This window comes from Peromyscus eremicus, chromosome 15 (assembly GCF_949786415.1).
Source record: "Peromyscus eremicus chromosome 15, PerEre_H2_v1, whole genome shotgun sequence".
NCBI lineage: Eukaryota > Metazoa > Chordata > Mammalia > Rodentia > Cricetidae > Peromyscus > Peromyscus eremicus.
Genome location: NC_081431.1, coordinates 36156884 through 36181302, shown reverse-complemented (window position 1 = coordinate 36181302; position 24419 = coordinate 36156884). Strand labels below are relative to the sequence as shown.

At 41.5% G+C, this 24419-nt stretch overlaps 1 protein-coding gene across 1 annotated transcript in view; it reads left to right on the top strand.

Moving 5' to 3' along the window:
* Positions 1 to 24419, top strand: part of Astn1 (astrotactin 1) — a 214955-nt gene that overhangs the window by 1581 nt on the left and 188955 nt on the right. The gene's annotated exons all lie outside the window — the stretch shown is intronic.

The window sequence follows — 24419 nt, the reverse complement described above, 5'->3', positions numbered from 1 at the left end:
GGTAGCCCAGTTTTAAAACTTCACCATCATCATCCTATCTATATGGAAATCTGAAGCCTCAAGAACATGATAAAATTCTTCTTAAAGTACTAGGAACCTATATTTAAGAATATCACTGAAAAATGAATGCTATAATGACATCTGTGAGGGGTGAGGGGTTTGGGGTAGTATTTTGTTTACTGGTAAATACTTAGCGATACAACAATGTATTCACATGGCTAATGCATCATAGATATTTGTGGAACAAATGTGTATATTTTCAGTGGAGACAGAAAATTCCTATTTCATTTGAAATTAATGTGTTGGTGAGTCAATGAATTATCTGTTTATAAGAACTCCTGAGAAGAGGTTGACACTTCACTGATTGCCCATGGGCTGTGTGTTTAGTATATGGCCACCTCACTGCTAATATGTTCACACTGGCCCAGCCTAGGTCTTGGTCTAACTTTAATTCATCTCTTACTCTGGTATCATTACACATTATTTAGTTCTACCCAGCACCATGTTAGCCTGACACAGTGCAGAGAGCAGGGTTATTTCTGCATATTTTGTTATTGATGTCACCCAGGAAGAAAACAGTACATTTTATATAGCATGAAAATCTTCATTATTCAAAATTTAGGATGAAAACTTTCCCCATAAAACACCTGGCACATCTATATTAACTTAGTCATTCAAACAGGCACTTGCCTAGACCCAGTGCCTATACATCTGAATGAACCTTTGTACAAAAGTTAAAGTAGCCATGAAGCTTCACTTTGGAGTTTATACTTCCATTGTCAATTATGTTTTTATGCACACATTCACCAGAAAACAAAGAAGAAATCCATGATAGAGTTAAAACTAGAAAAGCATATAGCTTCATATCCTGTTTTTATAACTCATCAACCTGCGTTCTGTCCATCATAAGTTCTTTTCATGATTTTGATTTTTTGAAATATTGGTTTAAATTCTCTCAAAATATAAACCTTTCGTTTCTTCTTCAATCAGTGTCTTCATAGATAACTGACATGATAGGTTACCTTCATGGACATAGGCACTTTGTTTAAACTACAGGGTGGAGAAAGAGTTCTTGGACAGGAAATGAGAAGCTCCCATATCCAAGTAAGGCCATAAATGAAGTGGGGAAAGAAAACTGCTCTGCTCACAATTAAAATTAATCAGTCGACTCACAGGGGACAGTACTTGTGGACCCTTAGTCAAGCTCTGTTCTGTCCCAGGGATGGTTACCTTCTTCAGTGTGGGTTATGACTTCCAGGGAGTGGTGAGATCAAGCAGGCAAGTCCAATTAGCTGGGGACTAGCTTACCTTCACATTTATAATTCTATTTTCTTCCAACAACCCATCTACCCCGACTTGTGTTCATAAGTGATTTTAGTTCTGTTTGCTGTTTGATTCAAGATCATCACAAAGGACTTGTCTTTGTTATACCAAAATCTGAAAAAATGCCAAGTAAAGAGAGCCATATAAAACTCCAAGGATGAACATTGGGTGTGATTATGGCAGAACAATAGCCCCTGACTACCAGAGATTAAGGCAGAAGCTGTGTGAGAAGGGGTATTTGGCAGGGGGAAAGGATATAGGGTAAAGAACTGGCCCTAGAAGCTGTGTCACATTAGTCAGTGCAGCAAGGACCTACCATCCATCTTTAGAATGAAGTGTTCTAGCAAGTTCTCCAGAATGCACACACATGTGTGTGCATGCATGTTCGTCAGTGGCTTTAAAGATAGAAAAAATACTGATCAAGAATGCCACAGGGGGTTAGGTAATGCATTGTGCTAGGGCAAAACCTATGAGACACACTACACAATTAATGTCTCTGCTGAGAGCCCCGAGTTGGGATTCTAGCTGACACTGGAATGAAGAGGCAACAGCATCAGCCTCAGAGCTAGCTTTAGAATCTTTTTAATGGTAAGTTTCTAATTATCCAGCAATTTTCCAAATAAAATGGGTATTTCTTTTCAGCTTTATTTTAGTTTACGATATTTCATTTTTAGCCAGGCTGCGGGAGGTAGAGGTTGAAAAGGTACGTGCGAAGGATGAGGATGGCAAGTGATGTGTTGCCTCTACCTTGGCCTTCTGGATGTGGTCAGACCTCATCTCCATGAATACTTAGAAAGTCATTAACCTCAGCCAGAGAGTGGGATTTCAGAGCAAGCAGACCATAGCTGCCTTCCGGTCCATCCTTGTTGAAAATGGCTCATCAGTGGAGCCTGCAGCACCCCTGTCCTGCCCACTCTTCTCCCATTCCCACTCCACACACCACACACCCACACATGCTACCTTGCCATCCTCAGGCTGCTTCTCCAGAAACAATTTCAAAGCCTGAACTTGAGGATCTGCCCTCAGCTCAGAAATCAAGCCTGAGGGTATCCTGTTTGAAGATGTCATTCTGAGAGTCTCTCATGGCCTCTTCTGAAGAGACTCAGGGATTGGTAGACTGTATTTGATTCACTTTTTACCATACCCTTTAGAGGTAATGTAGGCAGCTTATTTGAGGCATCTGGAGTAGCAGTCTGATAAATGTCAGAAGATAGTAAAACCCTTTGGCTAGTAGTAGTCTTGGGCGGTGATATGCACATGCATGCTATCACCCCAGCTCTTATAAAATAACAATAGCAGGGCTATTTTTCTGTGAACTCTAATGATCAATAATGATGCACTTGTCAGATAGGTTCAAAATAAAATCGTTTGAAAAAAAAAACTTAAGGTTATTATCAAAACATGAACATGACCCACTTTTTCTCTCCCACCAAGAAGTTATATATTCAAAACCTTGGCAGGTAATCCTAAATATTTCCAGTATGAGCAGAGAGAATGAACGGTATTGTGAAAATCTGGTTTACATTTCACCAATTTATTCACACTTTTCCTCAGTTGTACTCCCTTCACGCAGAGACTAGTGTTTATTTCATATTTTTCTTTCACTATATTTCCTTTTAAACACACCATGTGAGGAATGATAGAATGACTAATAAAGGCACCTTTTTGTATCCTTCTGAGGTGACAGGAAGAGAATGAGCAAGCTCTCTCTCCCACTGTGCCCTGTACAAATCTGTCATCAGCAAAATCAGGGGCTTGTGCAAAACCAATACTCCAGCTGGGTGCTTGGCAATTTCAAACTTGGAAAAAGCTTTCTTTTTTTTTTTCAATCACATCCCAAAATTTTTGAATTAGTTTTTCAAAAGAGCCACCATTTCTTCCTTGCGTAAAATAATTGGATTTTCCTCCTGAAATCTTACGTTATTGCTTTGAGGGTCAAAGGATATATTTTAACCTCCTGCATGATTCAAACTGGCTGAAGAGATTTATTCCAAAATTTACAACGTAATTGACACTTAGAACCCTGACAGTACAGAAGCATATTCTTTTGCAAACTCCTGAACAAGTGATAGCAGAATTGATGAATCGAAACTGACTGTGAATCTTAAACCAAGAGTAAAAAACCTTTCAGCAACAAGGCAAATTGTTTATTCCACAGAAGACTAAATTTTGACACGATTTATATCAGATAGTCAGAAACTGTGCAAATTTAAATTTCTACATCGTACTTTTGCTAATTTACCATAGGATGCCCATTTTTCTCCTTCGAGTATGTAGGAAGAATCTAACGGTGCATAACAGAATGTAAATGTATTACCTCTGTAGTTCATGGTTGTAATTAAAGACAGCAATGTTAATAAGTTTCCTAAATGGACAGCAGCTAGCCTTCAGTTTTGTCTGTCTGTCTGTCTCGTTTTTATTGTAATAACTCCTACTGCTAGAGAATATCTTTTGTACATTAGCCTTCTTGGACACAATTTATAATTTTGTGGGTGGGGGGGATGTCTTTGAGTTTCTGTGTCCTTCTGAGTATTCTGTGGACAAGCCCATCAGTCAGGGCTAAGCACTGTCCAGGACCACTGGCCCCAGGTATGTGAAGCCAGCGTCTTCAGGCACCTGCAGCCTCTGCCTGTCATAATTCCCATCCTTAAGCTCTCTGCTCCCGGGAGCCTCTTTTAGCTTAAGGTGAAAAATTCTCTTTTGACAAAAATGTAAATATGGAAACTTGAGGACAACAGAGACTACTGGTACTGCTAGAAAGTTCTAGAGTCTATTAAGTGGAGAAGGAAATTTAAGGAAGGTTCATTCCAGTTAGTCCAAGCCTTCCCGACGCCACCCGTGGGTGGATCCAGTTTACAGGGCTGCACAACAGCATTGTCCTGAAAGTCCTCATCCTTGCTCTTACTGTTCTTCTCAAGGTCAGTCCAGTTACTCAGCCATCATGTGTCACTTTGCTTGGAGCTGGGTTTCATTTATTCCTAGAGCACAGGCATTAGGACACAGGAGGGTGGTCTCAAACGTGGAAATCATTGCTATCAGGACCCTCAGGTACTTAATAAGTGGGCATGAGAGACAGGATTGGGTGCTTTTTTTCAGAACCTTTTGCCTTCAGCAAATTTACTATAAAAATTCATTAGCAAATTCATGAATCAAGGTCATTTCTGCAGGTTTATGGTCAGCCAATATTATTTGTGTCACTCAAATCAGGAGGCCCTAATTTAGCAAGGCCGATCCTTTGATCTTCCAGAAAGAAATGGGAAAGCTTAGGTATGTGCTATACTGTCAGGAATAAAAGGACTGGAATAATAAGTTAAAATCACAATGGTCAGATCCTGATTCATTTGCTTGCCATTCAAGGCTTTTGTCATGTGACTGGGCTGACTGACTGGCCATATCTGCATCTGTCAATGATATCATCAGTTGTTTTCCCTTCTGTTAACAAAATGGCAAGCAGTTTCTAAAGTAATCAACAAGCTCTCTAAAACCAATGTCTTTGCTCTGTTTGTTTGGAAGACGGTTATGCAAAAACCTAGCAGTACCAGGGTTCACAGAGAACGATGGATGCCCAGACTTTAGTAGGGTTTGTCTTACAGGCCTCCCTCACCTGTCACGTGGAATGGCTTGTCTGCCTAGAAGCACTGGGCTCAAGTATGTGAAGTTCTTTTGCAGATTCAGTGGCTCATCCTACCTGTTCCTATGCAGGACCTTTCTGTGTCCCTGTACTGTCAGAGCTGGGCTACAGTATAAACCTGTTCTTGATTTAGAGCTGGAGACACAGGCTTCTAATGCTGATTTTACCACTTCAGGTAAAATTTACTGACCTTTCTGGAAGCTACATTGTTTCATCTGTAAGATGAATGCATTGGTGAGGCTTTCTAACGTTAGAGAATGGAGCTTCACTTAGGCTCTATCTGTGACAGAGTTTCGCTGCAGGACTTCATATGGAGATGTGAGAGACAACAGTCTCCTGATTTTTTTAAAAAACTAGATTTTCAAAAGACAAATTTCCATGGAGGGAGGCTGGAAGGTTGCTTTCAGCTTCTGGGGTCACAGCCCGGCTCCTTCACACCCCTTTCTACTCTTTTGTTCTATGAGTTAGCGTCTTTGTCAGGTCCACTCTATGTTTCATTTTTCTACATTCTGATGATTTTATATGTTTGAAGTGTCCTTTACTCGTCAAGTCATCTCATTGGTAACCTCTCCAGTTTTTCCAACTTCATTTCCTCTGTTTCTGTTTTTCTTTTCTCTAATTCTAGCTCCTGGGGGTGGGAGTAGGCAGATCTAACCAGTTCTCATAGTTCCTCTTTGTTCGAAGGTTTCATGTCATGTTAACCCATAAGTAGATGTAATCCTGATCTTCTCTGTTGGCTGTGGTTAAGGAGGAGTGGGTTTAGTGACACATTCCTGCTCCTGGCACAGCTTGGAACCATAAGTGTGTGTGTGTGTGTGTGTGTGTGTGTGTGTGTGTGTGTGTGTAGAGGCTGAACAACAATGCTTTTACTGTTTATTTATTTGGCATGATAAGCACCCTAAGATCTAACTTGAAGAGCTGTGAGGGGAGGGAGTCAAAAGATAATATAGATAATATAATAATATCAACCACCACTAACTATCATCATCGCCACCATAGTCTTCAAAATCTGAATTTGCATTTGCTACATGCCAGGTATTATTCCAAGTGCTTTCCATGTGTAAATATTTATTTTCTATTCTTTTCACAACACAAATTTTAACTGTCTGGTTTACCAGAAGAGGTGAGTAAGGAATAGGCTGGTTAAGTGTCTTACCTGACTTCAACAGCTATTAATTTACTGATCCAGAGTTTGAATCTGGGTAGTTGGTAGAATCTAGGCTGTACATGAGCGCGTGCATGTCTTTGCTGGTGTGTGCATTTGTGTGTGTGTATTAAAGCATACACATAGACAGCATGCATGTGGAGGTGAGTAGACAACCTTAGCACCTTAGTGCTCACCATCCTCCTTGTTTGAGACAGAGTCTATTTTTTGTTTTTCTGCAGATATACAGGCTAGCAGGACCACATGCTTCTGGAAAGCCTTTGTCTTGGTCTCACATGATCCACTAGGAGCACAGACATTTGTGCTATGTACCCAACTTTTGCATGGAAACTGGGGATTCCAACTCAGGTCCTCATATTTGTGAGGCAGACACTTTTTACCCAAGGAGCATATCACTAGCCTTAGAGTATATACTTGTAGAAGAATCCAATTCAGCTCTGTCCTAACAGAAGTGATCAAGTGATCAACCTGTATTTAGTACTTAAATGTGTTCATTATCAGCTTGTGTTGTTTCGTGGTCCTTTGTTACTCTGGCATATTGAGTCTACGAGCACTAGGACCCACTGGCATGGGAGAACACAGCTTTCTGAGGCTATACCAGGCAGCTGACCCCAGAAGCTCAGATTCCGTTCAGCTCCACTAAACCCACCTGCTAACCTTGGCTCCCACTGCCCTGCCTTCCAGCTGGCTTTGGGCTTCTTGGCAGGGAAAGAAGAGGTTAGTTGGGGAATTCCAACTCTGAAATTGTTAAAGTTGTGTAGTGATAGACTCAGGCATATATATAATTTCATATGTTTGTGGGGAAGTTTGGGGAATCAGAAAGATATCTTCCTACGCGTTGCTGACCTGCCATAGATTTAAACAAATCATTGACTCATCTAATTTCAATACTGATTCTTTCACTTAATAATATTTTTGAGGCTTCAGACTTTTATTAGACACTAAGTAGATAGAAATTGAATGTGGCAAGGTCTTGCTTTCAAAGAACTTGAATCATTTTATTAATACTTGATGTTTGCGGATGGCCTTTGGTAAAACTGACAGCCAAGTGAACTTTTCATTGTTTGTGTCTTCTTTCAGTTTTGTTGTATGTCCTAAACTTTAATGATACTCACCAGCTTCCCCATCTTTCCAGACACTAAGGAAAACAACAAACAGGCTGAATTTTCACAAAGATTTTGCTGCCTTTTAACCATCTGATGTGATATTCTATTCAGAAATTTAGCTCACTTGATGTAGAAGCTGGCAATATATTTTTGAGTATTTAGTTTCCCCAAATCCCTGAAGATCCTTTTGAGAGCAGAAGTTGTAATCTTTATGGTGTTTAAGTCATAAGTTGTTTAAGTTCTTAAGTGTTTAAGTCATAAGTGTTTAAGTTCAGTCATGGACTGAAGCGCTTACTGCTCTTTCAGAGGACCCCGGTTTGGTTCACACCATGCATATGGATACCTACAACCACCAATAACTTCAGTTCCAGGTGATCCAATGTTCTCTGCCTTCCTGGGGAACCTATATACCTATGCTGTACATAAACTCACCCAGGCACACACACATACTCATAAAGTAAGTAAACTTGAAAGCCAATGTTCAAAATAATAAAGTTATTGCTTACTAAGCCCTTGTATCCCATCCACAGAACTCCACAAGATCATTTTTATGTCTAACACCAATAATTTTCTGTAGAAATTTTGTGAAATAGGTGAAAATGTCTCCATGTTCCCGATGTGAACACTGAGACTTAGGTAAAAGCCACATACTCCATGAGAAGTGAAGCCAAGATCCAAGGCGCTTATATCCAGAGTCATTGTTGCTGCAAGATTCCTTGGGTGGGTAGCTTCAGGGTCACCAACATGTCCAGGTTTGCAAAGTGCAAGGTAGTCTTATTTCTTTTGGCTAGCACAGCAGAAATCCTATACTTGGTGAAGATTAGGGTGATACATATGGCACTGAGCAAATTGCCATCGTAGTATGATCTCTGGGTTACTTCAAAAGGTGAAAAGCTGCTTCTGACAGTAAGATTCAGGCTTCAAACCAAGACTGAGGTTGGCTATGAAAAAACATTGGTCCTTGAGAAGCCTAAGGCTTGTAAGTTCTACAGCATTGGATTTCAGTGATGTAGTTTACTCCAAGGGCTTCACTATCGGAGAGGCTGATTCAAATCATAATTCTATTACTTGCTAGATTTTCTAGTGACATTGTTGAAATTGCTTTATCTCTTTAAACTCTCTTTAGGACAGGGATAGTAATAGATCTTTCTCAAGGGGGCTGTTGGATGATTACATAGGGGATTCTTATGAAGTACTTCCTACAGTACCAGGACTATTGGAAGTGCCCAGTAATCAGTTAGGTAAACTCTTGGCATACTATGTAAACTCCCTGTAACAATTCTGTGTGCAAGTTGTTACCTAAGAGGCCACTACCTCAGGGAGCCTTAAATGCAGCTGAGTTCATAGCAACCCCCTCCAGAAGTCCTGGAGGATCTGTGCTTGGGGAAAAGATTGAGGCAATTAGGGCCATGAAAGCAACAGAATTGGTCTATTACAAACTATGGCATGTGTTCATGAACATCCAGGCCCTGATAGGCCTCCACTTCATTGTTTACAAGGTTTCCTAGCAGGTATCCTATGGTTTAGACTGATAATCCTATCTCCAACTTCTCAGTAACTACTTCATTAGTGTACTTGATTTTTAATCAAGCCAAGTGATGTCATTATGGGAATTCCTTTTCTGCCCAGGTATCCATGAATGCAAAGATTGTTATTCCTTCCACTCATAATCAGGAGAAGAAGACATAGAATGATGGGCAAAACTCATGGCTAATGTTGTAGAAAAACTCACAGATTTTAATTCTTGGTACTGTTGTCTCTCTCCAGAAAATACTGCTGTTTCATCTTACTTAGCCATCAATCAATCAATTTGAGGATTTTCCTACAGACTTAAAGTAGCCTTTAAATCTGAAACCCACACCTTTGGGCTCTCACTAGAGACATAATAGACTTGAATATAGAAAATGGAGCCAGCTATAAATCTACAGAGAGAACCCTTGCAGGGACAAATATTACCTAACTACGAGTCTGTAGAGGGCAGCTGGTAAGCCTTTTAAGCTTTGCAGCATGTGAGCTCTGTTTCAACTGCTCAACTCTTGCCAAAGTACTTCCCAAACTATCATATGTAATATATAAATGTATTGGCATGACTGTTTTCCAACAAAACTTTATTTACAAAAGCAAGCAGTGGGCCACATTAGGACTACAGGCTATATAGTGTGTGAGTTTGATCAAACAAGTTCTCATCTCGTCTTTAGAACCTTAAGAGACAAAAATCTAACAACCTGTGGGATAAGTGCTAAAGTCCCATCTTAAGTGTGAAAAATGACAACTCACTAGTTTAGTCAGCTCCCCATAAATTTATTATAATTATTACTTAAGGCATAGATTATTCTTGTGAGAAACTGAAGGCCATGTAGTATTCATAAATTCAGATGAACTCCAAAGCACATTACTTATTCCTGTGAGATGTTGATGGGCTTAGTCAAGACACAATGTTGGTGAGAACAGTACAATAATGTAAGCAGGATATTCATTATATGACCAATACAATAATATAAGCAGGATATTCATTGTGTTCTATTTTTCTTCTCTGTAAGGGTGATGGTTCCTGCTTGGTTTCAACTTTGGTGCACTCAGTTGACATTTATGAAATGTCAGGATATGTGAAAACACTCCTTTGTAGTAAAACACATAAGTGTATAACAATGAAAGTAGAACTGTGCCACCAAACACAGTGTAATGATGAAGTGGACTTGTGTAGGGAATGGTACAGGATGCTTTCAAAACCTACTGGTTTCTTGCGTCCCTTCTGAGGCTCAGGGTGGACAAAGGCTTTCACACCTTGCCTTATAACATCAACTTTTCAGTATCTGCTGACGTTCACTAGACTTCTTGCTTTTCCGAGAGGATGATGTCAGTAACCCCTCCTGAAGCCATGGAGGGATCTGGTAAGGGCAGGTACTTTTAGCTGCTTCCATGCTATTTCTGATTCCTTCTATCCTGATACCTCTACCACTGCGGCTGGCACCCTTGAATAGCCAGAGATGAGTCAAGTTGCTGACTAACTTGGGATGAATCAGATGTCGATTTGTTGATGTTGTACTGGGGCTGACAGAACAGAGTACTTCATTGAGTAGTATTTGGAACCTGCTAGTTCTCTTCATCTCAGGGTCCCAGTGCCTGCATTTGGGACTTGTCTAACTACTTGGGGTGGCCTGTGGTATAAATTCTGCTACCCAAATATAAAGAAGACAGGGCTAGATGAGAGGTGTGCATGGATGTGGTGCCAGATACAAAAGAATTTAGCATTCATTTTCATCTGGGCTGCATCTTATCTAAGGAAGCTGATGAAAAGCTTTGGGACTCAGGCATATGAATATTTGGGATTTGTAAGAGTGGATATGTCAGAATCTGGCATTTACTAGCTTTAGACACATTCTTACAGAGTGACGTAAGCTGTCACATAGAACAAAACTGGAAGGATTCTGTATCCCAACAGTGATGTCAAGGCAGCCATCTTTTATTCACTTTCTTTTTTCTAAATGGCATACAGTTTACATATCCAAGTCACCAGCCCTGGATTTCAGATGGCCATGTTTGTCCTAGTCCTTCTCAGTGTTCTATGGCTCAGAGCCAAACTTCAACATTTGAGGCCTACAACCATGTGAAGCCTGTTCCTTCTCCTTGGACTCCACCTAAGGTGGGGAGAGAGCAACATCACCCCATTCTGAGTGGGGTTATACTGGCAGCTTCTGCAGCAGGGCTACATGAATGTAGACCCAGCTCTTCTGGCATAGCCTGTATTAGACCTGAATGACCTCAGTGATGAGGAGAAACAGGTAGGTGTGACAAGAAGCTTGAGATTAAGATAAGATAATCCAACTCAGGGGCTGGAGTCCTCTTTTTATCACCATCCCCCAAAACTTTAGGCAGGCCCCTCTGAGTTTTCACCTGAAAATGTAAACTTTGACTGAAATAAACATTCTGAAAACTCGAAGTTCTTTTAATGCCATATTTTAATGTATTCTGTATTAGCATTTTCCAAGTATTTTAATTTAAATTGACTGATATTTCCAGCTTAAGTTTATTTCATTCTTTATCTGAGATGAAAATACCAAAAAAAGCACAGGTTTAATGGTCTAGTTAATAATTTCAATGCAGGTTAAAAATAATCTTTCATAACACCAATGATGAAATTAAAATGTTTTTCACTTTTGCCAGATAATGCTGTACTAGGAACACACAGGCAGCCTTTGTGCTCTGCCTTGGGAATCTCAGGTTAGGTGACCTTGCTAGTAGCCTTGGGCTATCACATGCTGGTAGTATGAAAGTGAAGGACGTGTGGGACACAGAAGTCCCTGGTTGGCATACTTGAAAGAAATCTATGAAGAAACTTTCATTCCCTGCAGCAACATGGCTGTCCTTTTTTCCATTCATGAACATAAAGCAATAGTCTGTAGGGGAACGGCAAATGGCGGGGTTGTGCGGCTATGGGTTAGGTGGAATAGAAAACCTTCCATCTGGGAGGAAGGTACTTCTTTCCACTGTCTTGGGGAGAAGCTTGGTGACTGTGATTTTTCCCCATTGCATAGTGGAGTCTCTTGGCGAGTGTCAGCTCCTCACAGTCTCTCAACTGTCTCCCTAGAAGTACCTCTAACTTTTCTGGCAGGAAGTACTCTGGATGGAGCAACCCCAGGACCCCACAAAGAAATGGGCTATGAGGAAATCTCCTAGTCTCAGTGTTAGGGGGCCAGGTAAACAGGGAAATCTCATGGGAGGTGGTGATCTTCAGAAGTAAAAGGGGATAATTTAGGAATGTGGACTCAGACTTTTGGAATAATGTACCTGGAAGGAAGCTTCCAGGCACCCTATGGGGTTAGGGGGTGGCTCTGGTTTTCAGAGCGAATTCTGGAGAAGGCAGGCAAAGAAGGTCAGTCATGCAATCTAGGTGGGTGTAGTTTTCTCTCTGAGCAACAGGACATGGTATCTCTTCTTCCTACTCCCTGCCTCCACTCTGGTCTCCAGACATCGCAAGATTCTTTGCCTCTTTGATCAAACTTGATATTGCTGTTTATTTTCACCTCATGCCATATAATGGAAAAAGAAAGAAGAAGAAGAAGAAGAAGAAGAAGAAGAAGAAGAAGAAGAAGAAGAAGAAAAAGAAGAAGAAGAAGAAGAAGAAGAAGAAGAAGAAGAAGAAGAAGAAGAAGAAGAAGAAGAAGAAGTGAGCTTTTAAGCTACTATGAAGTACTCTAAGCATGTCCTAATGTCTGGTTTCTGCATTCAGAAATTTTTTGTAAGGACTATCTTACCAAGTTAGTATCATCCCAGGTGACTAGAGTTATAGAGAAAGAACAGCCCCAAAGAAAAAGACAGTTGTTTCATTTGAAAATCATCTACACAAATAAATAGTGCCTTTCCATTATTCACGGACTACTTGCTATTTATGTTTTATCAACCAGGATTCCCCTTTCTGTGCTCACTGACTTCCTGACCACGTGCTCATCATAATGGAGCCTCCTGTACTGCCCACCTTTCACCAAGCTTATCATACTTTTCAGATGTCTCTAGAGAGAATCTAGAATCTCTCCCAGACCCCTCATCTTCCCCCACTAGGCCAAGGCAAGAGCATTTGTGTCCTTCCTCTGACCTGTTTTTAAAATGGCTGTCTCATCACCATCGGTCCATAAAACCTACCTCAAACTATGTTCTCTCTGCTCAGAAAGCTGAGGTCCCAGGTGCCCAACCTTTCACAGCCTGACAGCATCCTTCATACCCCCTTTTTAGTCTTTGCCCTAGCCACCCTAAGCAGCTCACCCCTGCTTCCTGGACCCCCTGGCTGTTTAATACTTCCATGTTTTAACCAGCCATGGCCCCTTGGCTCACAATGGTTTTGTTCCTGAGTGGGGTCACCTCTTCTCATTCTTTAAAATTCCTCTTCACCTCTTGATTCACTCTAGGAAACTGTCCCCAGCTCTCCTTTCCTCTGTGCTGTGTTCAGTCACTATACATTTCCTCACTGCCATTATCTGTGCGTGAAGATATCTCCCCGAGAGGGCACCCCTCCCTGCGAGGCTTCATACATTCCTGTATCCTAATTGAGCACCCGGCCTCCTGGCAAGAGACCACAAAGGACTTTGGGAAAGAACACACAGTTGTGTGAGAAAGGCTGAACAGGTCTGACAAATAGCTAAAATTCAGAGAAACTGGATTGCTGAATGACTCGGAGCTGGTGACCAGCCAGTGACTCCTTCTTCAGGGCACATGTGGCTCCTTTTCTTCACTACATTCACGGGACTAGAACTTTAAGTAAAGATTGTTATTCACACCTGAAGTGGGTTGCCATGAGGCCATTATATCTCCTCCATATTGCACTTATAATGTATTTCATATGTAAATAAGCATATCGTTATCATCATAATTGAGTACATGAATAATTTGTTTCATATGATAGCTACATACACATATTTTAGTTGATACAGAGAAAAGTGACTAAAAGATTTTTCAGAGTGAAAATTCCAGTTCTGAGTTTCAGGAGGTATAGTGTAAGTCCTGGGGTGAAACCGCATGATGTTATGTATTAAAGAGGCTCCCCGACACTCTGGAAGTCTGGAGAGGTCCTTGCACAGCCTTTGGGAGAAAAGCAGCTGTCCCTTGTTTTCTTGTCCTCTGTGGCTGTTTTCACACTTCTGTAGTCTGCAGCCACGATACCTGCGACGTCCCCATCAGTTGTTAAGATGTGGGAAGTGCATTTGATCCTAATAATAAGTAAAGTGCTGGAATTTGTGACTGGCTTCCTTTTTCCATTAGAGCAGAGTCGAAGTTATAAATGACCTATAATAAGGCAGTTCCCACTCAACTCACATTCTGCTATGCTTTCTTGACTGAGAAAGAGAGAAAATAAAGTGTTATAGCTGGGACAGAGTGCATGGAACCTTCAGTGTGGCTGTGAGGGCTACCTAGCTCATGACCCTCATCTGTCACACTATGGTGGCAGAGAAAACTGCTGGTCCTGTTAGCATCCAGTCCTCTGCAAGCCGGATTTACTCCCTCTGACTCCAGAATGGAGCTAGCAAGAATGCTTCTGTCCTCTCTCCAGTCACTGTAGAAACAGAAGCATGAGTGTATGTAATTTTACAGAAATAAATACACATGGTGTACAGATTAGAAAAATGAGAATTAGAGCTTCAGTTTCCAAGAAAAAGGTTCTCCCCCCGCTTTTTTTTAACACTCTCCATTTTATAAAACATGTGATACAGGCTGCCATGGATAATTAGGTGCTAAATAGATGTTAAAAAATTTGATGACAAATTTCTTTGACCTCCCTGGTGATGAGACTATTCACACAGAGCCCCATGGACTGGGGCAGGAACAGTAAGATCTGACTACGAGTCAATTAATTTTACCAGGAAACATTGTGTCGACTGAGCTGAGCCCTAAAAGCCATCTCACAACTGCTTACTAAAGGCACCAAAATGCATGTGCCAGAGTGAGGTTGGAGAAAGAAAAGGTATCGGGCTTTCTGAAAACACAGCCCTCTTCCTGAACTGAACAGTGGATCCATGCACCTGCTATTTGAACATGTTGTAGGTGAGAAAACTCTCACCCTCTTCGAGCTGGCTCCTCCCAGGAGGAGGTGTAGCCAAGTTTGTGGCCCAGTGAGCCAGCCCAAGGGCCAGCCAGCTTCTAGACACAGAGACAGGTGCCCAGATGAGCTGACAAATGGTGTGAGAGTAAAGCTGTTTGTGTTTTCTCAACCTCGCCGAGCCAGTGGGGATCAGTTATCCAACAGTTGTACTCACGAGGGGCCTGCTCTGTGCTGGACACTCTTTTAAAACAAGGGTTCTAGAAGGTATTTCAAATGTGGTTCCTACATGCTGGTCGAGTCAGCACTGGGATGTGAGGAACCCAAAATTACGGATTCAGGATTAATTAATACCAGAGTATACTTCAGAAGTTGGAAAATAACATTCCAAGGAGGAGAAGGACTTGTGCTTGGTCTTAGAAGAGTGGGAGGAGCTTAAGCAATAGGAGGGAAGGGTTTGGTTACAAAATCCTGCTAGGAAATGTCAGGGCGGAGAAAGAGCAAAGGCTCAGAGATAGGCATATAGATATTGAGCCTAGACCCTATTATTCTCTCTCTCTCTCTCTCTCTCTCTCTCTCTCTCTCTCTCTCTCTCTCTCTCTCTCTCTCTCTCTCGGTGTGTGTCTGTCTCTTTCTGTCTCTCTTTCTCACTCTGTCTCTCTCTGTATCTGTCTCAGTCTTTCTGTCTGTTTCTGAGTATCTCTCTCTCACTGTCTGTCTCTCTCTGTATCTGTTTCAGTCTCTCTCTCTCTGTTACACACACACACATACACACACACACATACACACACACACACACACACACACACACACACACAGAGAGAGAGAGAGAGAGAGAGAGAGAGAGAGAGAGAGAGAGAGAGAGAGAGAGAATAGAGCATATTGTGTTAAGAATTAAAAAGAATAAGCCACAACTATTTTTTAAAAAAGCAGGAAACTGAAGATTCGTGAACAGTGTGATCTAAATTAAAATTAATTCATAATGACCTTACACATTGGCTGGGAATGGTGAGCCCAGGGTCGCCTGCCCCAGACACAGAATTAGACATTAGCTTGGCAGATGAGGTTGGTCTCATCAGTTGCCTTGGAAGCAAGAGTCTCTGCTGTTCTTTCTATCATGTGATCATCTCTGGCTGGATCAGGCTGACCCACAGATTCGCTCTGCATGATTGAGTCACTGATCAGTAAATTAAAATCTGACAAACAATAGCACAGTTGAGCCTTTTGTGGCCTCCCATGAGGGAAAGGGGGAAGAGCCAGGGCTCAGCTTCAAGCTTCCCTTTGCCCTGGCCCATCTTTTGCTGGTAAGCATCAGGCTTGTGCCCAAGGTCCTGATGTATGTAGCAGGCATCTGGCTGGGAACAAAGGGAGCTTCAGTCAGCTGGTGAAGAAAAGGAGCTTCTGTGACAAGCTCTCTACCTCACTCCATCACCGTCCCACCCCATCCTAAAAATCCAAGTACAAGAGAGGAAGCCTGAAAAGCAAAAGAACCAAGTTGGCAGCATGTGGCAGGGGTGGGTGGGACACCAGGGAAGGAGGAGGCATGGCAAGGCAGTTGGGGATTTCGTTTTTGTTGTTATTTTTTCACATTAATGATGAGAAGGATTTGAAGACTTGGTTAATGACTTTGCCAGCCCCCCCCCCAAAAAAAAATGTAATTAGCTGAGGAAAATCCGCTGCTGATGTTGGAGCTGGTGGTTTAACGAAGCCTGCCCTAATGAGGGTGTCAGGCTCTCATTCCGATTGCCTTTACAAACCAGGCCTCTTCTCCAGAGTTCGTGCTTGATTAGCTCCAGAGAAAAACTGAACATAACACATTCTTCAAAGAGAGAAAAAGGAACCATGCCAGTTAGTGCATGGCCCTGGAGAGGCGGCTTTTCCTGTCAACCTAACCTCTTGCCTCCTCCTCTCATGCTTAGGGCCTTTGGCAAGGAGCAAAGGCTTGGAAGGGATCTTGGCATAAAATTCTGAACGTGCTTAGGTATCAGCATCTCCCCTAAACCCTAAACTCCCTCTCTCCTACCTTTGTTGCAGTCTTCAGCTCTATTATACATCTTTCTTGGAAGCGAGGACTGAGCCACAGCTGGACTGTTAAGAGGTATATGACAGTAAATATTCATTGTTTTCTGTTGGGTTTGGATTAGAACTGGAGGCTTGTGATTAAACTTTAGAGTGTTCTGGGTCAAATGACTTACCATTTGGAAACACTTCAAAGCCAGCAGTTAACAGTTGGTGTTGGGAGTGAGCATGGTTATCCACTGGATCTGTACTGGTTAGTTTTTATTGTCAAGTTGACGCAACCCATAGTTACCCAAGAAGAAGGAATTTCCATTGAGGAATTGCCCAGACCAGATTGGCCTGGGCCATGTCTGTGAGAAATCATTGTGATTGCTGATTAAAATGGGAAGGCCCAGCCAACTGTGGGAGAAACTATTTCTCAATCAGGTGGTCCTGGGCTGAATACACCAAGCTAACTAGGATCAAACCGCAGAACAAGCCAGTAAGCATCATTTCTCAATGATATCTGCTCCAGTTCCCACCTGAGCTCTTGGCCTGACTTTTCTCCATGATGGTCTGTGATCTGGAAGTGTGCACCAGGGTTCTTTAGGTCATGGTCATGGTGCTTATCATAGCAAATGAAAGTAAACTATAAGAGGATTCTAATGCAAAATGTGACATTGAGGGTTCTGCTTTTATCTTCTGTGTCTTCATGTCTTGGTCAGAATTTGGGGCCTGGGGAGGGTGTCTGACAATAAATGTAATTCCTAGTTTCCATCCATCTCTATTGTGCTGTAATGCTATGTAACTGTCTACTGTTTCACATAGGTCTCTACTTGCAGGATAAAAATTTACAGACAATAAAAGAGACTCAAGTCTTCATGCATGTATATTATGCTCTCAAGGAAGTGGCTATGCCTTTCTATCCTTAGATTTTGAAGAAAGTTTATGGGAGGCCAGCTGGGCAACCAGCTTCTGCATTTTACCCTAGGGTACTCTTGAGGAGTTAAGGATAAGAGATTCAGATAGAAGGATGGAGGGGAGAGAGACAAATAGAAACACAGGATAGCCTCGGGAGGGCCTGGATCATCCACCAGCCCCTTCTGTCTCTTCTAAAGGGCTATTTATAGGAATGCCAAGGGGTGGAGCAAAAGACCTCCCCCTAGCTTAGCCAAGTGTAGACCCTTCCAATCACCTAGAAACTATGCACATGGTCTAGCAATCCTCTAATGCATGCAGCCCTGCTGGGTAAAGCAAGCTCAGATCTCACTAGGAAACATTTATGAGCTTCCACAAGAGTTCATCTCTCTCTCTCTCTCTCTCTCTCTCTCTCTCTCTCTCTCTCTCTCTCCATTTATATACATACATACATACATATATATGTATGTATACACACACACACGTGTGTGTGTGTGTGTGTGTGTGTGTGTGTGTGTGTGTGTGAGAGAGAGAGAGAGAGAGAGAGAGAGAGAGAGAGAGAGAGAGCATGGATGTGCACAGCATGGATACTGAGATCAGAAGACAACTTTGGGTGTTGATCCTTAAGTGCTTCTCTCTTGGGTTTGAAACAGCAAGTCCCATTGGCCTGGAACTTCTCCATGGCACCAGGATAGCTGGCATATGGGTTTCTTGGGATCTACCTGTCACACATGTGGGTCTCTTGGGGTCTGTCTACCTGTCAGACATGTGGGTTTCTTGGGATCTGACAGACATGTGGGTTTCTTGGGGTCTGTCTACCTGACAGACATGTGGGTTTCCAGGGATCCTGCTCTCTCCTTTAGCTGTCTTGCCATATCTGAGACTTAGACATTAGCTACTACATCCAGCTTTTTTTTTTGGTGGGTTCTAGGCATCTGAATTTAAGTCCTATTGCTTGGGAAGTGAGCACTTTTCTGACTGAGCTATCTCCCCAGCCCACTGATCACGCATTGAAAACATCTGTCTCAGAACTCTTGACATCAATCTCCTCTCTCTATGTAAAGTGACTACTTTTGGCACAATTGAATTATTTCTCTAAGTTATGTATTTATTCAGCCCAATGATCAAGCTTCACTGAAGGATACAGTGACATTTTGTGCAGGTAATATTGATAATACCAAGTATTGACATATGGAGATCCTAGCTTGCATAGCCCCAAAGATTAGATGTCAAGACAAGATAGTCAAGGGCTCAATTTAGAGAGGATAAAGAGAGAATTGGATGACTAGGGCACTGGATATCATGGCAGGCCTTTGCTCTTCTACAAGGTCCTATAGCTATATGGCTAAGGTCAGTGGTTAGGTATCGATTTGACTTTGTATCTCTAAACAAACTTATAGAAATTACTTAACTCTTTTAATCTTCTGTTTCCTCATTTGAAAATAAAAGCAATAATTTTTAGTTATATTTGTGGGCAATATTCAATGAAATAGTGAGTGTATTAGGCATTGTGTCTGGCACATGATAAGACTTTAACAAATACTGTAGTTACTATTAACTCCCCATCTCCATCATCAATAGTATGAGAAGACAACAGTATGTTCTTATAATCACAAAGCAAAACAGAAGCCCAAAGAAGGAGGAAGTACACTCAGTAGAGTTGTGATAAAAAGATGACAAGTATAAGAAAGGGTTTGTCCTTGAGATTGTCATGAAATAACATCAGCTATGTAGACTCATCACTCTTCTATGTAATTGAAGAATCTTTAATGAGAGAAGAATAAGGGCAAAGGGATCTGAATATCTAATGAGGCCCTGGCACAGCAGACCTCATAGATCCAGGATGATCAAGTTGTACCCTACATGTGGTTCATGAAAATGACCTAGGCTGTACCCCATGTTAAAGGCCTTCCACCTACACCTTGTCTAGCTTCTCTGAGAAACACAGTTTTGAAGGGTCCACCTGATTTTTCATCTTAGAACAAAACAGATCTTTGAAGTTATAACTGGTTTATATAGTGACACTAAAGATTATAGACCAAATTCATGGAAATCTAACTTCTGTTCTCAGCTCATGGTGTCACAGGCTGTTTCCTTCTGAAGTCACTGAGATCCTCAGGTATGCTTCACATATGGTCTGCCTCAATGACTGGGTTTTAAAGCTACTGATCATTTTTTCTCAGTCCAGCTATTGCCCATAGAGACACCAACTTTCTTAAGATTTCCTTTCTTCCCCTTGGCCTGAGCTGCCTCACTTTTGAAGAGACAGAAGAAAAATCTCAATTCCATCTGATTGAAAAAAAAAAGAACTCCAATGGTCATTAGCAAAAAATATCCACTGCTTCTTCTGTTACTTGTTTAATAATTCCTTTAATGTTAGGTACTAATGGAGCAGATTATTATCATGATTTTATTTAATCAAGATCATCTACTGCATGAAACAAGGAGGAAAGAGGAAAGGAGCATAGCCAAGAATAGGCATTGGGCATTAGCCAGCTGGAGATGTTTATTTATTGGCTTCATGCTTGGCTAGTGAAGTTTTGAAGGGCTGGTGCTCATAGCCCAGGGAGAAAGCCTGTCGCACGCTGTTCTGCCCATGGGTTGCTGAGACAGCGACCTGGAGTGCTTTTGCTTCTATGTGGGTCCTTTAATCTCCCAGATTGGCTGTCATGCATAATACACACATTTATGCATGGGTGTGCACACATAGCCACACAAATGGGTTCTATGCAGATCTGTCCTTTTAATACCTGACACTGATTAGGGGTCGCATCTATAATGGCTGCCTCAATTGCAACATCTCTCGTAAAATTGTTGAGTTTAAATCCAGAGGGATGTAAGGACCTAAGCTCGGCCTGATTCCTCACTGCCTGTCTAGATATCTAGGCCTGTCATTGGAATGAGGGAATCCACTGAGGTGGCCTTAGACCTAAAAACAGGAGCCATGGTAAACTACTGCTCTGCCATCCTGTTGCACTCAGTACCACTCACCTTAGCATTCTCATTAAGGCAAAGACAGGTAACTGGAGCTATTAAGGATCAGAGAGCAGTTTCATAAGGCATGCATCCCCTTGTGTCACAGTATAACAGTAAAGTCAGGGGTCTGAGTCAAGAAAACTCTCAAGAACCAAAAAAAAGGATTCTCTAAAAAAAGAATTCAAAGCAGGATACCCCTAAATAGTCCCAGCTGACTCCAACACACTAGCCTCCAGCTACTGTCCCTGTTGGCTCCAGAATCTCATTAGATCAAACTCGTGAGTCTCATAGAGGAGTTAAAGACAAATATTCCAGAGTCAAGAGGAAAGACAGTGATCAAAGCTAACTGTCTTGAAACTTTTAGACCTAAGAAAAATAAAATGAAGGAAATAAGTCAGAAGCTATAATGTTGAGTTGCCTTAGAGAAAACCTGCTCATAATCTCACTGGATTGAAGGGGGCCTTAAGGGTCACCCTGCCTACCTAAAAAATCTCTTCATGTCAGAGTTGGTCTTTCATTTATGGGTGGTTGTTATTCCCTATCTTGACCAGGCAAATAGCATTTTAATGAGGCAGGATCCTCAGAACATTCCATTTCTTCCCTGAGCACTGGCTACTTGGGACTAGAAGTGTGAGTAAGAGAATCTGGGGGTCTCAAGGCAGCCAGCAGCAGCAAAAGCATACTCCATTTAGAGACTAGCCAGGTGTGGTGAGGCTTCCTCCTGCCAGCGAGTTGTGCAATTCATGTCAGAAGACTCAGAACACATACTGAGGCCTCTTAATTAATATGGTGGCCCATGGCAACTGGAAAGCATTTCCAGAAGATTAAAAGCCCCAGAAAGGCCCCAAGAGAAGGTAGTGTTCCTAATAACTTATAAATTGAAGTTGCTACTTAATATGTTTAAAGTGTTTCACTTGTCTTCCACTCGGGAAGGAAATAGGCAAGGCATAATGGATTTCTATTCACCAACCACCACAGGAGAGAAAATCTGTCAGAGAAGATAATCAAGGGGTTTTCTTTATAGTTTAGGTGGCTTCCTCTGTCAGAAAAAAGATTCTCAAGGTCAAGAATATGTTACCACAATCTTAATGGCATAATTTGACTTCAAAGGTCTGACTTACCTTTGGGAAGGGAGATGTCTGTTTGTCAGCGCTAAATGAGTTGATGGTTGCTTCTGAACCAAATCCATTATGTCCTTGGTCTGTGGTTTTGGCTTAATGGTCAGGAAGACATTACCATGTTCTTTCTACCTTTACTCTACCAGCTTGGCATTGTTTCCAGTTTGGCATGGGTCATGATTACAATCGTCAACAATTGATGACAAGAATTGTACATTTCCTTTAGCTATCCCATGCTGTAGAGGCAGGCAAGTATCAGGTTCAATGAGGCCATGAAGTTTGCAGAATGTTGCACAGTTGGGTAGAATTGTTATTTTATTGGTAACTATATTAGTTTATTTTCTTGTTGCTGTGGTCAAATGGCTGACAAGAAGCAACTAAAGGGAAGAAGGCTTAATTTTGGCTTAAATTTCAAGGGGTACAGCCTCCCATGGTAGAAAAGCCATGGCAGCAGAAGCTTGAAGCAAGTGGTCACATTGTATCAGGGGATGTGTGGGGCGGGGGATAGGGGGAGAGTAGAGAGGCTGGGGGATATCATTGTTAGTGCTTAGCTTGCATCCCCAGACCATAGGGTGGTTGCCATTCACATTCAGGTTTGGTCTTCCTTCCCCAGTTAAACCTTTCTCAAAACAACCGCATAGACACCCTCAGAGGTGTGTTTCCATGGTGATTCTAAATCCAGTCAAGTTAACAAATTAGTTTCATCATCATAGAGATCTTCATGCTAGTAATTTAGGCCAGTTTTCTAGTTGACTAACAAATCACAAGATCAGAAAGGTCTTGAAGCCATCTATCTATCTATCTATCTATCTATCTATCTATCTATCTATCTATCTATCTATCTATCTATCTGTCTATCATTCATCTATCTATCTATCATCTATCTCTATCAATCTATGTTTATCTATCTATATCTGTCTACCTATCAATCTATTTTCTATCTACGTGTCTATCTATGTATGTATGTATCTATCATCTGTCATATATCATTTATTTGTCTATCATCTAACTATTCCATCTACTTATTTATTATCTGTCTGTCTGTCTGTCTATCATCTATGCCATTCATTCTTTATCCTTGGAAGTCTGATTCTGGATTTGAATGACTAGATACCCCATGGGTTTGCTGAGTTTTTTTCTTCTTTGCATAGTTTGTAGAAAAGCCAAAGTCAGATATGAGTTATTGTTGTCATATAAGAGTCTTGGCCCTATCTTCAGGCACTGTTAAGGAAGAGTAGGAAACTAAATGTGCCTATTTAATTCTTAATTTTTTGCCACTATTTAATTCCTTTAGGGGTATAATTTGAATTCTGTGTGTCCAGTTGCCTCGAGGGATAATTAATGATGTCTCAGATTCACTCTCCTGTTACTCCTCCACTGAGCTTTGAAATGCTAGCTGATTGATTGGCCACAGTCTCTTGACAGATGGTCACTGGAAACAAAATCTCAGCTTTTCCACTTTTCTGCCAATGGTTCACACAGCCCAGGTGATGCCCTAAAACTTCTGTGACATTTAATAGATCCGGACTCTTTTATTCTATGATTTATTGATCGTGTGACACTGATCAGGGAAGGGTTTCACCAGGCCCCAGGTTACTAAGAGCCTCATTTCTTGTACAACATGTCTTTACCTATTGCTGTTCCTTTTGTTCCAAAAAGCACTAGCTGTTTTTAGTACCAAAAATCAGCCTGACTTTTATGCTTGCATTTACTTTGGTTAGTTTGATTTTGTTCCCTGACTAAAATGTAAACTCCATTAGATTAGAAGCCCTACCTGTATTATTTCTTTAACAGTAATAACAGAAACCACTAGAAACACACATCCCCAAAGCAGGTCTGGTAAACACTCATTGAATAGCTTAATAACAAATAAATGAGTCTCGTAGGTAGTCAGCTTGTATGAATTTAGCTTGTAGGCACATAGATGTCTATATTGCATTGTACTCAAAGTTGATGAGCCCTGTCTTCCTCTCCTCTCTTCTCTCCCTCTCCCTCTCCCCTTCTCTCTCTGTCTCTCTGTCTCTGTCTCTGTCTCTCTCTGTCTCTCTCTGTCTTGCTTTCTCTCTCTCTCTCTCTCTCTCTCTCTCTCTCTCTCTCTCTCTCTCTCACATGTGTGCTCGGCTCGCTCTCCTTCTCTCCACTTGTTCCTTCATTCTACAAGCAGTTATTGACTTTCTGCTTTATGCCAAGTACTAAAATCAATGTTGGAGCTATAAGAGATATGTCAGACATGAGCATGACTTTCGTTAAGACTATACTCTATTAGAAGAGATAGAAAAGCCAGTTAAAGTCAAAAGTACTTGTGGTTAGTGTGGAAAGGTCTATGTACAGAACATTGAGGCTTGGAAGGAGTCCATGGAAGCCAAGATGCTGAACCGACTTTGAAGAATCAGCTAAGTTGGGAGGCATGACCCAAGACCTAGGGTGAGAACCCGGGGGGCAGGGGAGGCTTCTGGTTAAAACATGTGGTTAGGACGAACTCAAAAAGGAGAGCTGACAAAAATTTTTCTGACCCTGGGTAATTACCATCAATGTTACAGAAAACACTGTTATAAAAATTATAAACTATACAAATTATCTGACAAACTTCATGTTTCTCAGGTGAGTACCATATATGTCAATTTCATTATAAAATAAAGGTTGTTTTCATTTGTTT